Raw genomic sequence first — 14,798 nt, 5'->3', positions numbered from 1 at the left:
GAGGAAAGACAAATGGAAAATGCTCAGACACTTCGGCAGAAGTTTGCAAAGGCTGGAGGAGGGGGATGGTAATAATAATTATAAAAATAGCTACTATTTACCGAATACCTGCCACATGCCTGGCTGCATGGGGTTTTTTTCCAACACGTTTTCTGATTCTCAACATCAACTGGCTGTCCAACAATTGAATTCAGTTCTAAACTACCTGCAGTTAGAGTCAGATCCCAGAAGTTAAAGGGTTCCAGTGCCACAAGACTAACCCCACTTCAGATGCCAGTCACAAGCCCTGGGCTACCCATACTTCTGACCAACAGGCTACAAATTTGGGGGTTCTCACAACTCCCTCCTCAAGTTCAGTAATTTGCTAGAATGACTCAGAACTCCACTTACATTCACCAATTTACCATAAAAGATAAAACTCAGGAACAGACATGAAAGAGAGGCACAGGCAAGTTTTGAGCTTCCACGGCCTCCCTGGGGGAGTTACCTCCGAGCCAACCCAGAAACTCATGAGACCTCAATCTTGTTGTAAAAGAGTTTTTATATACTGCTCATCTCCAATCCGCCCCCCATCCCCGGAGGTCAGTGGGTGGGGCTGAAAGTTCTCACCCTCTAAACACATATCATCAGCCCTCAGTATCAATGAGTTCTGCTTGCTTGGATTCGACCAACTGTGGGTAAAAAGTATTTTTAAAAGAAAATGTTGCTGAGTCCAAACTCGTTCTGCTCTCTGCACGACAAGCCAATAAATCAGGAGATGAGGTGTTGAGGCAAGGAATAGTGACTTTATTCAGAAAGCCGGCAGACCGAGAGGATGGCAGACTAATGTCTTGGAGAACCATCCTGCTCTAGTCAGAACACAGGCTCCTTTTCTACAAAAAACAAGGGAGGGGGTGTGGTTGCTTGTTGCAAACTTCTTGCTGCAGGCATTCTTTGTTCTTGCAGCCGTCCACGTGGGCCAGGTCTTGGTGTCCCTGTAAACAAAGGTTATTCTCTAGTCTCTGTTACAAAAATTCTGGAAAGTTCCAAAAAGCAAAACTTGAATTTGCTATGCTCTGACAGCTATTTACATATCATTTACATTGTATTTACAACTGTTTATATACTATTTACATTGTATTAGGTGTTCTAAGTAATCTAGAGATGATTTAAAGTATGCGGGAGGATGTGCATAGGTTACATGCAAATACTACATCATTTTACATAAGGGACTTGAGCATCTGCAAATTTTGGTATCTGAGGGGCTCCTGGAACCCACCCCCAAGGATTCCGTGGGATGACTGTATTTGGTCTTTCAGGTAACCAGCACCCTCCTGAGACTATCTAAAGGCTCCATCCTAAATCATTTCATTAGCATAAACTCAGATGCAAGGAAGTGGGCTTGTTAACAAATAACAAAAGACACTCCTATCACTCAGGAGATTCCAAGGATTTTAGGAGCTCTGTACTAGGAACCCAGGGCAAAGATCCAATATATTTCTTATTATATCACACTATACCTGTTTTCTGATTATCTACTTCTGTGTCAGAGACTGGGTAAAGGGCTGGAGGTAGAGTGGGCAGTGTGGGGGACAAGAAAGACATGGGTCCCGCCTTCACTGAGCTTGTAGTTTAGTGAAGGAGACAGATAACTAAATAGGCAATCACAATTCAAGTTTATAAGTGGTCTGAAGGAGGCTTAAGAGGAGTGTTGGAGTGCAGAGGAAGGTACAGAATAGGGAGGGTGGAGGTAAGGGTAAGGCAGAACACAACACTACACTGATTCTGAAAAGGAATTCCATGTGCAGAAGAATGAAGTTGGACCCTTATTTAATATCATGTCAAAATTAACACAAAATGGATGAAAGATTTAAACGTAAGAGCTAAAATTATAACTCTTAGAAGGAAACATAGGACAAAAGCTTCATGATATTGGATTTGGCAACAGTTTCTTGGCTATGACACCAACAATGCACAGGCACCAAAAGAAAACACAGACATATTGGACTTCATGAAGATTTAAATTTTTTGTGTGTCGAAAGGCACTAGCAACAGAGTGAAAAGGTAACTCACAGAATGGGAGAGGATATTTGCAAACCATATACCTAATAAGGGATTAACATCCAGAATATATAGAGAACTCCTAAAACTCAACAGCAAAACCACCAAATCAAAAATGGACAAAGGACTTGAATAGACATTTCTCCAAAGAAGATATACAAACGGCCAATGAGGACATAAAAAGATGCTCAGCATCACTAATCATTAGGAAAATCCAAATTGAACCTCAATAAGATGCCCCCTCGTTACAGTGGCTATTATCAAAAAGCCGACAAACAAACAAAAACAGAAAATAACAAGTGACGGTGGGGATGCAGAGAAATTGTTACACTTATGCATTGATGGTGGAAATGTAAAATGGTGCAGCCACTATGCAGAACAGCATGGTGGTTCCTCAAAAAAATTAAATATAGAATTACCGTATGAGCCAGAAATTCCACTTCTGAAATTCTGAATTTCAGTTCTTTTGTAGAATTGAAAGCAAGGTCTCTAAGAGATATCTGTACACCTATGTTCATAGAAGTATTATTCACAATTGCTAAAACGTGGATGCAGCCCAAGGGTCTATCCATGGATGAAAGGAAGAATACAATGTGGTGTATGCATACAGTGGAACATTATTCAGCCTTGAAAAGGAAGGAGATTCTGACACTTACTACAATATGGTCGAACCTTGAATTCAGTATGCTAAATGAAATGTCAGACTCACACACACACACACACACACACACAAATACTGTATGATTCCACTAATATGAGGTACCTAGAGTCATCAAAATCATAGAGACAAATATAAATTGGTGGTTGCCAGGGGTTGGGAGGAGGAAAGTGGGAAGTTGTTTATGCGGTGTGGAGTTACGTTTTGCAAGATGAAAATGTCTATGGATGGATGGTGGTGATGGTTGCAGAACAATATAAATGCACTTAATACCACTGAACTACACACTTAACATGGTTAAAATGATAAAGTTTATGTTATACATATTTTATGAAAATTAAAAATAAAAGACAATAACATGTGTTGGCGAGGATGCAGAGAAACTGAAACCCAAAACTCCGCTGGTGGGAATGTAGAATGGTGCCGTTAGTTTAGAAATAGTCTGGCAGTTCTTCAAAAGGTTAAACATAGAGTTACCATGTGATCCAGAAACTTGACTTGTAGATATATGCCCAAAAGGAATGAAAACATATTCCTCCATAAAACCTCGTACCCAAGTGTTCATTCTAGCATTATTTGTAATAACCAAAATGCGGAAACAATTCCAATGTCCATCAACTGATGACTGAATACACAGAATGTGACACATCCATACAATGGAATATCACACATCCATAATAATGAATGAACTACTGATTTATACTCCAACATGGATGAACCCAGAAAAAATTATGCTAAGGGTCAGACGTCAGACACAAAAGGCCACAGAACATGTGATTCCAAGTTTGTGACATGCCCACAATAGGCATATCTACAGAGACCGAAAATAGATTAGAAGCTGACCGGGGCTGGGGGGAGGGGGTGATGGATGGGGAATGACTGCTTATAGGAATGATGCCTGTTTTGGGGGAATGAAAACTTCTGGAATTAGTGATGATGGATGCACATCTTTGTGAATATAGTAAAAAGTGTACATTTAAAATGGTTAACTTACAGTACATGAATTATATCTCAATTTTTTAAACTAAAAAAAAAAACTTGCTTGGAGATCTCGTTAAAAATGCAGATTCTGAGTCAGTAGGTCTGGGGCTGCACCTGCGATCCTGCATTTCTAACCTGCTCCCAGGTCATGCAGATGCTGCTGGTCCTTGAACCATACTAAGTGGTGGTAAGTGAAGGCTTCAGCCTGCTTTTGACTTAGCAGTTCAGCATGCACAAACACAACAGCTCTATCCCTGGAGCTCCTGAAAGGGCAGCTGCCCCAGAACAGGACTTGGAAGTCCAGTGTACTTCAGCCCCCTCCGTCACTCACCATACCACACACAGTCACTGTAACTGGACGGTTTCTTGAGATCAGTGTCTCCTGCTATAAGAACAATCACGATGGCTTGGCCTGGGCATTTACTAGCAGCAAGAGATCATTACATAGCAGTTGCCTGGTATCAAAACCTCAGTACCCACATAAAAGGTACAAGTTAAATAAAATGAAGAGAAAGTTCACAGGCTGGTTTAAGTTAACTGTGTCTCGTGACTGAGCAAAGAGTATTTTGATGCTTTCCATAAGTCTTCTGGTTATAGTTATTAATTCCATGCCAGAAATCTCAGTTCTTAGAAAATTAAGTCCATAGACCATGCTGCTGAAGGTTTGTTTTAATTTCTTTTTTGAAGTCTGGAATAATGTTATATTGGAAAAATAGACACAATAGGAATGATTGAATTCCAGGTGAAAACCCATTGAAAGAGCCACAGACCAAAACAAAAGGCCAACTAACATGCAAAGAAATGTCTTCCTTTTCCAGAAATGAAACTGTGTGGGAGAATTAAAAAAAAAAAAAAAGCAACTGATATTTATTAAACATCTAGTAGGTACCAGGCATTCTTCATGTGTTACCTTGTTCATATTTGTTAAGAATGCTTTTGGGTACCAGTAATAGAATACTTGACCAGGGTGTATTCATCAGCAATTGCTGGATAACAAACAATCCCAAATCTCAATGCATATGATAGCAAACACTTTTATTATTGCTCATACTTCTGCAGACTGGCTAAATTTGATTGTTCTAGGTTAGGCTTAGCACTGAGCCATGGGTTTGTTTAAGTCCTGCTTCTCTCGTCTCTTCTAAGACAATCAGGTTTCTTGAGGTCTATTCTTCCATGGAGATGCAGAGGCACAAGAGGACAAGCCCAGCTGCACAAGCATATTTATTCTAAGGTTCTCCTTAACATTTAATCAGCCAATATCCCAATAGCCTATTCAAGTCACCTGACCAAGCCCAAAATCAAGACATGGGGAAGGATACCTTGCCCTTCATGAGGCCAAGAGGGTAGATGGATAATTCCACTGCAGAGCAGGAAATAATTGGGACCAACCTGCCAATATACCTCTGGAGCTTAACCAAATAGGAATTTATTTTTCCCTCCCGTAGGAAGTCTAGAAACAGGCAATCTGCGGCTGGTGAAGCTGTTTGATGACAAAGCCATCCCAGGCTGTTTCTCTTTCCTCTTCGATGTCTTCAGCATGATGTCATCAGCATTTTGGCTTCTGCCTTCATGCCTAAGTTTCCTTGGCTGGGACGTGGCTGCTCCATTTCCAGCCCTACACCTGTATTGTCTTGGGGAAAAGGCAGGAAGCAGAAAGGGGCAGGGCCTGACTCCATAAGGCAAAAGCGTTCCCAGAAACCCTCAGCTTATTAGTCATTGGCAGAACCTGTGTCACTCCAGCATCATGGAAATGAGCATGCTTAGAAAAGCCCACTGCCCCAAACAAAACTGGGGTCCTTCTAGGAAGAAGGGGGAACGGACAGCCTGTAGGCAGCCTGTAGTGTCTGCCATGCTGTTGAAATCTCGCAAGAATTCTCTGAGATAAGCATTATTCCCATTCCAAGGATGAGGAAATCCTTGTCCAGAAAAGTTAAATTAACTCATCCAAGTTGCCTCAGCCAGGATACAAGGACATAACAGGACTGAGATTTGAACATAATACATTCATTGCACAACAAATCACTCCTTCCCACTGGCCTGGGGCCCAGAACACCTGGGTTCTTGTCTTTCTCTCTGCCACGAATGCAAACATGTAATTTTGGATGTATCAGCCAGTGAGTGAGTTTCAATTTCTGCATCTTCCCAATGTCCAGGTGGGAGCAGAATAACTTTATGAGTTCTTTTTCAAGCTTCGATGTTCTGTGACTTTATGTGCTGCTTCTAACATAAATTATGAAGACATACACCTTTCCTTCCTGTAGTGTTTTCAGTCATTTATTTATACATTTGAGGTTGAAGAGTAAGTTGATCCATCATGGCTTGTTAATTTCATATCTCAAATTTATTAACTTTCAAGAGCGCTCCTTCCAGCTCTATTCAATTACTTGGCAATCTATTGAAAATTAATACTATGGAAGAATTGGTGTTGCGATCAACACAGACATCATATTTCCCCCAGGGCATATGCACATAATGAATTACCTCTCTCTAGTCTTAAAAACAAAACCACAAAACTAAACTTCTTTTTAGCTAAACCAAAAGAAATTAAAATTTGCCTGTGGTTTCAGTCACTCAAGGACAATGAATGCTTCTAGAATATTTTCTATACATGTACAAAAATAAATGCATATAATATGTATAATATATAGTTATCTACACAAGTGGGATAACATTATTTTGGATCTGATTTGCTTTTAATTTATATTTTATCATAAAGATTTTTCCAAGAAAATCAATATACATTATATCATTACTTGCAATGCCTGCTAACATTCCTTTAATTTATACAGATACACTATAATTTGTTTAACTGTCACTTCCAGTTTTTTTTGTTGTTAAAAAGTAATAATTTCTCATAATGTGATACATATAACTGGAGTAATACAGTGTGATTTTGGATAACACATTGATGAATGTACTATGAAACATTTAAATAGTTATGTATTTTTTTGTATACATATTATATGTATTTGCTTATATATTATATATTTATTAGAAATAAAGTAACTAGCCTTTTGATAGTCACATAAGGTTTAATTTAATAATGAAACTTATGTAACTAAATATGCTGTGTCAGTTAGAAAACTAAGAAAATAGTATTATAGTGTGTGGATAAAAGTCAGATCACGAACATAGTGCTTGAATGAGACAAATTAAGAAAAACTTCTAAAAACAATGCTGTGAGAAATAGCCCTGGTCACATATCTCTGTGTACTTGTCTGATGTTTCCCTTAGTATGAATTCTTACAATTGCTCAAGAGGTAGGCACATTTTTAAGGTTTTAAATTTGTTCTTCCAAACTACTCTGCACAAGGGATGCCCCAATTTACCCTCTCACATTCCACCCCATTGGAATATAAGCTTTATTCTGAAGATAGACACTTTGTTCATTTCTCTAGACCCAGCATTTACAACAGCACCTAGAAAGAAAGGAGGTTCTCAATAAAAAAAACATGCTAGACAGATTTGTCAAGAACCTTAAAAGGTCTGAGATCTTGTTCTACTTGCAAGTGAACAAACTGTCCTCTGGCAGCTTCATGGAGCAAGGCTCCCAGGTCAGAGATAAAGGACCTTTACCACTCACTGCAATAGCGGTGACTGTGTACCAGTATTTGTGCAGTTCCCCAAGCCCTAGTTCCCAAAGGGTGATGCAAAAGGGACAGGGAGGCTGGTGCACAATGAATGCATTGTAGAAAAGGAAGCTTGAGCTTAGGGACTGCGAACCTTTTATGATGGGCAATAAGCCTGCCTAACCTTTGCCCAGAGAGAGACATTTCTTCTTCTTCTTCTTCTTCTCCTCCTCCTCCTTCCCCTTCTCCTTCCTCCTCCTCCTCCTCCTTCTCTCTCTCTCTTTTTTTTTTTTTTTTTGTGACATTCTCTTCTTATACTGGACAGTAAACTAATTTGCCCTTTGCTTCAGAAAGAGATACTGTCTCAATCTTCCAAGGCTGTTCTCTATACAAACATCTTTAAAAAGACAACTCGGGAAAGTTCTGTTCATAAAACATGCAGATACGCGGGAAGACCCATGAAGACTTCTCTCCCAACAACATCCACCTTTTGTTTTTATACTATCTTGGCTTTTGGCAAATCCTCCCATGAGTATGCCACTCCATTGGCCACATCAGTTCATCCAACCAACAGAGGTTCGACCCAAATCCATTCACTTTGTCTCACATGGCACTTGATTAAGGCCACTCTCAATAGGACTCCAGCCAACGGTACTGGCCTTGGCAATCCCTCCGCTCATGGTTCCGGACTCAACCAGCTGAACAAATCCCATAAACCATCTGGGTCAATCTTAGAAAGCCAGATGGCTTTCTCCTTAAATTGTTATGCTGACCTTTCCTCTTGGAAAGCATCGGTCCAGATACAGGAAGATGTACTGGCTTTTGCACATGTTCCACTGTGGACCACAAAAAAGAAGACTACAGCAACTACATCATCTATAACATCCCAGGCCAGTGAGTTGAGGCTGAGGCTGAGATGGTGTCATTGATCACTTCAGCTAAAGTCAGGGACCGGTTGCATACCACCTCTTCCACCAGGATGACTTCCATCTAGGCGATAACTGCCCACAGGGTGTCAGAAATAGTGAGTCAGATATTATCCTGGGAATATGAGGGTGGCCTCATTTTGGCAAGATCCCTGCAACTATGCCAGTTATCCTGTTCTTTTCTTAAACACTTGAAGATCTCTTATGACCACTCCTATGGTGCAAAGCCATGGTGTTTTCAGGAGGGAGACGAGTTAATGCCTGACTTACACACAAGAAGTATAGTTCCAGAGTTGCTCATGGAGCTCCTGGAAAGAGAAGAGTGTTGTTTTCAACTGCTGGGGCCTTCCATGTGGGACCTATATCAATCAGAGGGTACAAGGTGATAATATCACAAACATGTTCTCTTGGCCAACTGGTAGACCTAAAGGTGCCAGTTCAGTTTGAATAATTAAACAACTGCCTGAGAACAGTCTGTCCAATTTGTCTTGTTCATTCAGGCCACTAACTGGGGCACTTGGCCAAAGAATGACTGAGCAATGGTTATGGGAATGGAGATGGACAAGAGGTTGACAGGTGCTTTGTGTGGGAGGTACAGGAGCTGGGGCCAACCCCTGCTGTTCCCAATAGACTTCTCTGTGAGGTTAAGGAGAAAGATGGCCCAGTCGTGGTTAGAGCCCCCAAGCAGGGCACGGCAGACCCAGCAGACAGATTTAAGGCATTTGCAGCAGTTTGAGACCAGGGTATTTTCCTTTGTAAGGAAAGCTCTAGAGGTGGCTCTGAAGGACAAAAGATTGCTAATGTCCTTTCCTTCTCCATAAATCCTGAAGACCAAAGTGTTCCCAGCCCTCTGTCTGCAAGGCTGGTACGATGGACAATGACATTTTAATAAAACTTTTAGAGAAACACTGTGGCCCCGCTTTAGGGGGCCTCAGGAGGGGACTCAGTGAGCGGGGTACTCCATGAAGTGTTCACTCTCCTTATGATCTAGGACCATGTTAATCCAACAAGAGAGTCCAGGTGCTCAAGCAGAATGAAGTTTGATCTCGCAGCCCCTCTTTTGCCAGGTTTCTCTTGTAATGATTGATTTTAGGTGTCAACTTGACTGGGTCACTGGGGAGCCCAGACAGTTGGTCAAACATTATTCTGGGTGTGACTGTGTCCATTTGCATGGGGAGACTGAGTCAGTCAGATCTCCTTCCTCACTGTGGGGAGCCTCATTTAATCCACGGAAGGCCTGAAGAGATTAACATCTCCGTAAGAAAGAATCCTTTCTCTCGGCCTGACTGTCTTCCGGCTGGGACATCAGTCTCTGGACTTGAACTCACACTGGAACTTACACATCGGCCCTCCTGGTTCTCAGGCCTTCGGACTCAGATCGGAACTACACCACCACCAGGGCTCTCCTGGTCTCCGGCTTCGTGACTGCAGGTCTTGGACTTCTGCAGCCATAATAATGCGAGCCAATTCCTTCAGCACCCTCTTACATATACATATATGTCAATCATGTACCATATATGTCACATATATACGTGTCATCTGTTGTTTTTGTTTCTCTGGAGGAGCCTCACTGGTACATTCCAGGAAGAGCTAGCCTAGGTGGCTATTAGCCCAGAAGTGGACAAGATGATATTCTGAATCTTCAGAATAGATCACCCACCCCTGACCCCTTTCATTTTGATTATTACTCAAGAAGTGGCCCAGAGGAGATGACCCCTTTCTGGGGACATCTGTGTTCAGTGGCCAGACTGCCTTGCTAATGTGCCTGGACCAGGAGGAGGTAAGAGAGGGAGGGTCAGAAATCTTTCTGAGTTGGTTTTTCAGGACCTAACATTACCAGACACTTATGGATGGTAGGAAGGGTTATGGTATGGATTGTGCCCCCTCAAAATTCATATATTGAAGTCTTAACCCCTAGAATCTTAGAATATGACAGTATTTGAAGATAGCGCCTTTAAAGAGGTAATCAAGGTAAAATGAGGTCATCAGAGTGAGCTCTAATTTAATATAAATATGGTATATATATGAAGTATAGACACATAATACATACATGAAATTCACTGTAAAGTGTACACAATTCAGTGGCATTAAGTACCTTCACAATGTTGTGCAACCGTCACCTCTAGTTCCAAAACATTTTCATCACCTTAAAGGAGACCCTGTACCCATTAAGCAGTCCCTCCCCCATTACCCCCTCCAGCCAGCCCCTAGCTACCACTAATCTATCTACCTGCTGTCTCCATGGATTTGCCTATTCTGGACATTTCATATAAATAATATGTGTCACATAATATGTGTCTGACCTTTTTCACTTAACACGATGTTTTCAAGATTTACACAAGATGAAGCAAATGAATGTCTATAATAAGACAGAAGCAGACTCACAGATCTAGAGAACAAGCTAGTGGTTCCCAGTGGAGAGAAGAAAGTGGGGAGGGGCGAGATGGGGTCTGGGACTGAGCGAGACAAACAACTATGTATAAAATAGATAAGCACCAAGGCTATATTGTACAGTACAGGGAAATGTAGCCATTATTTTGTAATAACTTTAAAAAGTGTAATCTGTAAAAATATTGAATCACTTAAAAAAAGAGGTTTACCATGATGTAGCATGTGTCAGTACCTAATTTCTTTTTATGGCTGAATAATATTCCATTATATGGATAGACTGCATTTTGTTTATCTATTCATTTGTGAATGGTCTTTTGGTGACTGTGAACAGGTAGGGTTTTTTTTGGTCCACTCTTTTCCCCCAATACCTAGAATTGAGGAATAAAGGGTGGTCCAGGGGTTAGTCATTTCTATCCTTCCGGATAGATAATGGACATTACTAAAAGGCTGATAGAATCTGAGAGCAAAAGGATAAATGACCAGAGAGGCAATGACTTTGGAAGTCACTGTGAGGGAGGAAGGGAGGGGCCCAAGTGGAGAAAAACTTTCTATTTTCTACCTTTTGAACTTGAGAAAGTGCATCTTGACTGCCACAGAGAGATGTCTTTATACGCCCAGTTCTGAGGAAGAAGGTTATCATCAGACAGCAAAGGCAAAATGATGCATTGAGACGTTGGCAGTTTCACAGTAAATCATAAGGGACAGAGAAGGCAGATTCAACCTACCCGGCGAGCTAGAGGGAGAAAGTCATTGAAATCCAATTGCTTCCCCACAAAGGACTTCATTAAATTGCTGAAATTACCAGAAGCCTATTGCAAAAAAAAAAAAAAAAAAAGAAAGGGCGAGGGGAGTAATTAGTAATTTCTCTTTAATTGTTGATGCAATTTGGAAGAAATTAAATTGCAATTAGGTTCGTGTACTTACGAGGAGACCGAATGTGAACACCCGGTGGGGACCCCTATCAGCCTTTTGAAAATTGGACGGCTTTTTGTTCAGGGTGGTTCCCAAGGGCGCGTCCGGCTCCTGAGTGAGTTTGGCTGCTTCGGCGCGCCCTCTCGTGGCCACATGTGGAAGGTTCGGCAGTTGCCTTCCGTTCTCCAGTCCAGGCAAGAAAGAGGGACCAATTTCAGCCACGCTGGGGGTGGATCCGCAAATTGTCACACTCAGACTGCAAAGTCTGTCTCAGCACGTGCCACCTAGCGCGGCAGGGAGGGCTGTCTAGGTCAACGGACTTTAAAAATCGTAATTATAAAGCTAATTATGATTATGGTTATAATCTCAAATAGTTTTGAAGATCATAATGTGAAAAGTCAGTTTCGCCGACCAGTTTTCTCCCATTCCATGTGGAATCAATTGTATATTTCAGAAAATTCCAGAATTTGCCTCTGCATATACACGCATGTCAAGCATGTCCCCATTCCTCCTTCCTCCCATAAACGGGATCACATATTGTTCAGCACTTTGCTTCGTCCTTGAGCCCACCTTTTAAGAGTGTATGTTGGCGAGATTCCCATGTGAGTACATACAGATTGACTTCATACATTCTGATGGCTGTATCATCTTGCATTTCATGGATGTACATAATTTATTAACCAGTCCCCCACTGATGAACACACAGATGGTCGCTGCTGCTGCTTCTCTAAAGAGAAAGAGTGGGATCAAATATCCTTGTATCTTTGCATCTCTGTGCACATATTCCTGGCAGTGGGCACATTACTGTGGAAATGATAAAGACGAAATGATGTTGGGAACAGTGTTAGTGCCTCTCCCTTCTCTTTTTTTCCTTTCACAAGCATTTACTGAGCACCTCTTGGTTGTTGGGCTGGGAGTTGAGGATACAGAGATCCACAAACTGTTCCTCTCACCGTAAGGTGCCCACGGTGTATTTGGGCACATGGACCTGCCAGTAAATAAGCAACTGTAATGTAATACAGTCTATGGTCTATGTAAGAGGTCGGAGCACAGTGTACTGTGGGCCCCAAAGAAAGCTGTGATCAAGCCTGGGAGAAGTCAGGAAGGCATCCTAGAGGAGGCAACAAGACTTAGATGTCAGAAAAACTCTCTAGGATGGGGCGCCGGGGGAGTGGGGTGGAGGGGAAGAGAGAAGGGGAAAAAATTCTTTGCGCATGTGCAGAGGTGAGAGGCACCTGGAGTCTTGACAACAATGTGGCTGAGAGATGGGAGAAGCTAGTCAGGAAAGGGGTGGGGCCAGGTAACCAGGGGCTTTACCAGTCATTCCAGGGAGCATAGGTCTCATCCTGTAGACAAGGCCTCTCAGAGTGGGCTCTGGAGATCATGAATTTCAGAATCCTGTATGGGAGAAGGATGTCTTTATTTAAAAATGGGATGTTCCCAAGACTCGCCTAGATTTGCTGAAGCATCTGGAGACAGATCTTTGGAATCTGTGGTTTTTTGATCAACTCCCTGGACCATTTTTAGATTTACTAAAGCCTGAGAACCTTGCTGTTGGCAAACATAGATGCACAACTGTTCATTAGCAGGTGTCATCGTTTACTAAGTTACTACCAACTAGCAGCCAAAAAAGCTGTTTTGAAGAGTATTTGAGGGACAAAATTTATTTATCAGTTGGGGGGGAAAGACGCAAGAAATAAAATTGCTAAGTTAGACACACGACTGGCTAGTTTTCTAAAAGGCAAAACCCAAAAATCAGATTTAACTTCACTACTGGGTGACAATATCATAGCTTATCACACTCTTACGAATTGCGTTTGATCAATTTTGGGTTGTTCATCAAAATCCTGTGACAAAAAAGCTGTATTCCCCAAAAGTGTCAGGTGAGTGTCGAGAAGGCTTATTATAATAAGTGCTCTAAATTCAAGAATCATTAAATCTTTTCATAAAGGGCCATATTGTAAATAATTTAAATTTCTGGGTCAAACATCTGTCTGATCCCCCAACTCTGTCCTTTTGCAGGAATGCTGTCGTGGACAATATGTAGATGAACGGATTGTGTCCCAATAAAACTTTATTTACAAAAACAGGCAACAGGCCAGATTTGGCCCGTGGCCATCATTCGGTCATCTCTGCTAGGACTTAAACTCCAGGAGTCGTGCCTTTCACCACTAGGTTCACTGCCTCTCTTTTCAGCCGTCTAGTCCTCTAGCAAAGCATGGACGCCAGCGGTGGGTCCTGGACCTCCAGAGGGAGGTCAGACTGGGAGTTTGTATTGGGTTCAAATGCTATGGAGCATTTTTACTTCCAAGAAGCCTGAGTCATCTTTCACCCCCCCCCCCCCCCCGGTGGTAGGGGCAGTCAATTCACAGGGTAGCCACGCCCCATGTTCGAGCACCTTGATGCCTTCACCTGGCTGTGGACTCTGGAGCAGCTGTGGGAATTCCAGGTGAGAGCTCCACTCTTAAGGGTACGCACGAAGCACTCACTGCCACTCAAGAACCTTCTGTGCTCATCAGATGATGCCAAACTCAGGGGCCATAGAATAGTTCTTTGTAGTAGATGATCTCAAATTACATAGGAATAATTATTTTTTAATTTTTAAATTGAAGAACAGTCAATTACAATGTGTCTTTCTGGTGTACAGCACAATATCCCAGTCATATATATATATTCATTTTCATATTTTTTCATTAGAGATTATTATAAGATATTGAACATAGTTCTCTGTGCTATACAGAAGAAACTTTTTAAAAATCTATTTTTGTATATAATGGCTAACATTTGCAAATCTCAAACTCCCATATTTATCCCTTCCCACCCCCTTTCCCCGGTAACCATAAGATTGTTGACTGTGTCTGCGAGTCTGTTTCTACACAGGACTAATTCTTCACTGATGAGGCTGCATTTTACAGTCAGAAGTGCAGATATGGCAGAAACTCTAGGTCACCTCAAGCTTTGGGTAAGTCCTTGTTGGTGACAGTTGCATCAGCTGGAACCCTGAACACTTTGCCATGATTGGAGATTCCCCCGCTGCTTTCTAGGGACCTGGGAGGCAAGGGTATTAGTAAGCCCCAAACAAGGATGTTGGCCCACAGCTGGGTACTTCAGCAGATTTCTCAGTGGTTGTCGCGTGGCTGAGTCCGCCTTCCAGGGAGGCTCACACACATGCCTGTGGGCTGGACGACTTGGTTTCTCACTACAGGGTCCTTTCCAAAGGGCTCTTTGAGTGTCCTCACAACATAAGAGCTGACTTTCCTCCAGCAAGATTCAAAACAGAGCAAGGAGGAAGGCATCTAGATTGGGAGTCCCACACTGCCA

At 42.0% G+C, this 14,798-nt stretch overlaps 1 long non-coding RNA gene across 1 annotated transcript; it reads right to left on the bottom strand.

Annotated features, from left to right (window-relative positions):
* Positions 1–780: 780 nt before the first annotated feature.
* LOC116657609 lies at positions 781–11,524 on the bottom strand. Its single transcript, XR_004312790.1, has 3 exons — positions 11,490–11,524; positions 11,291–11,374; positions 781–974 (listed from the first exon to the last, which is right to left on the bottom strand). It is a non-coding gene; the product is annotated as an uncharacterized LOC116657609 (long non-coding RNA).
* Between the last annotated feature and the right edge of the window lie 3,274 nt (positions 11,525–14,798).

Source organism: Camelus ferus, chromosome 18 (genome assembly GCF_009834535.1).
Source record: "Camelus ferus isolate YT-003-E chromosome 18, BCGSAC_Cfer_1.0, whole genome shotgun sequence".
NCBI classification, from domain to species: domain Eukaryota; kingdom Metazoa; phylum Chordata; class Mammalia; order Artiodactyla; family Camelidae; genus Camelus; species Camelus ferus.
The sequence above is the reverse complement of the archived record's forward strand: the minus strand, read 5'-3'. Positions and strand labels throughout refer to the sequence as shown.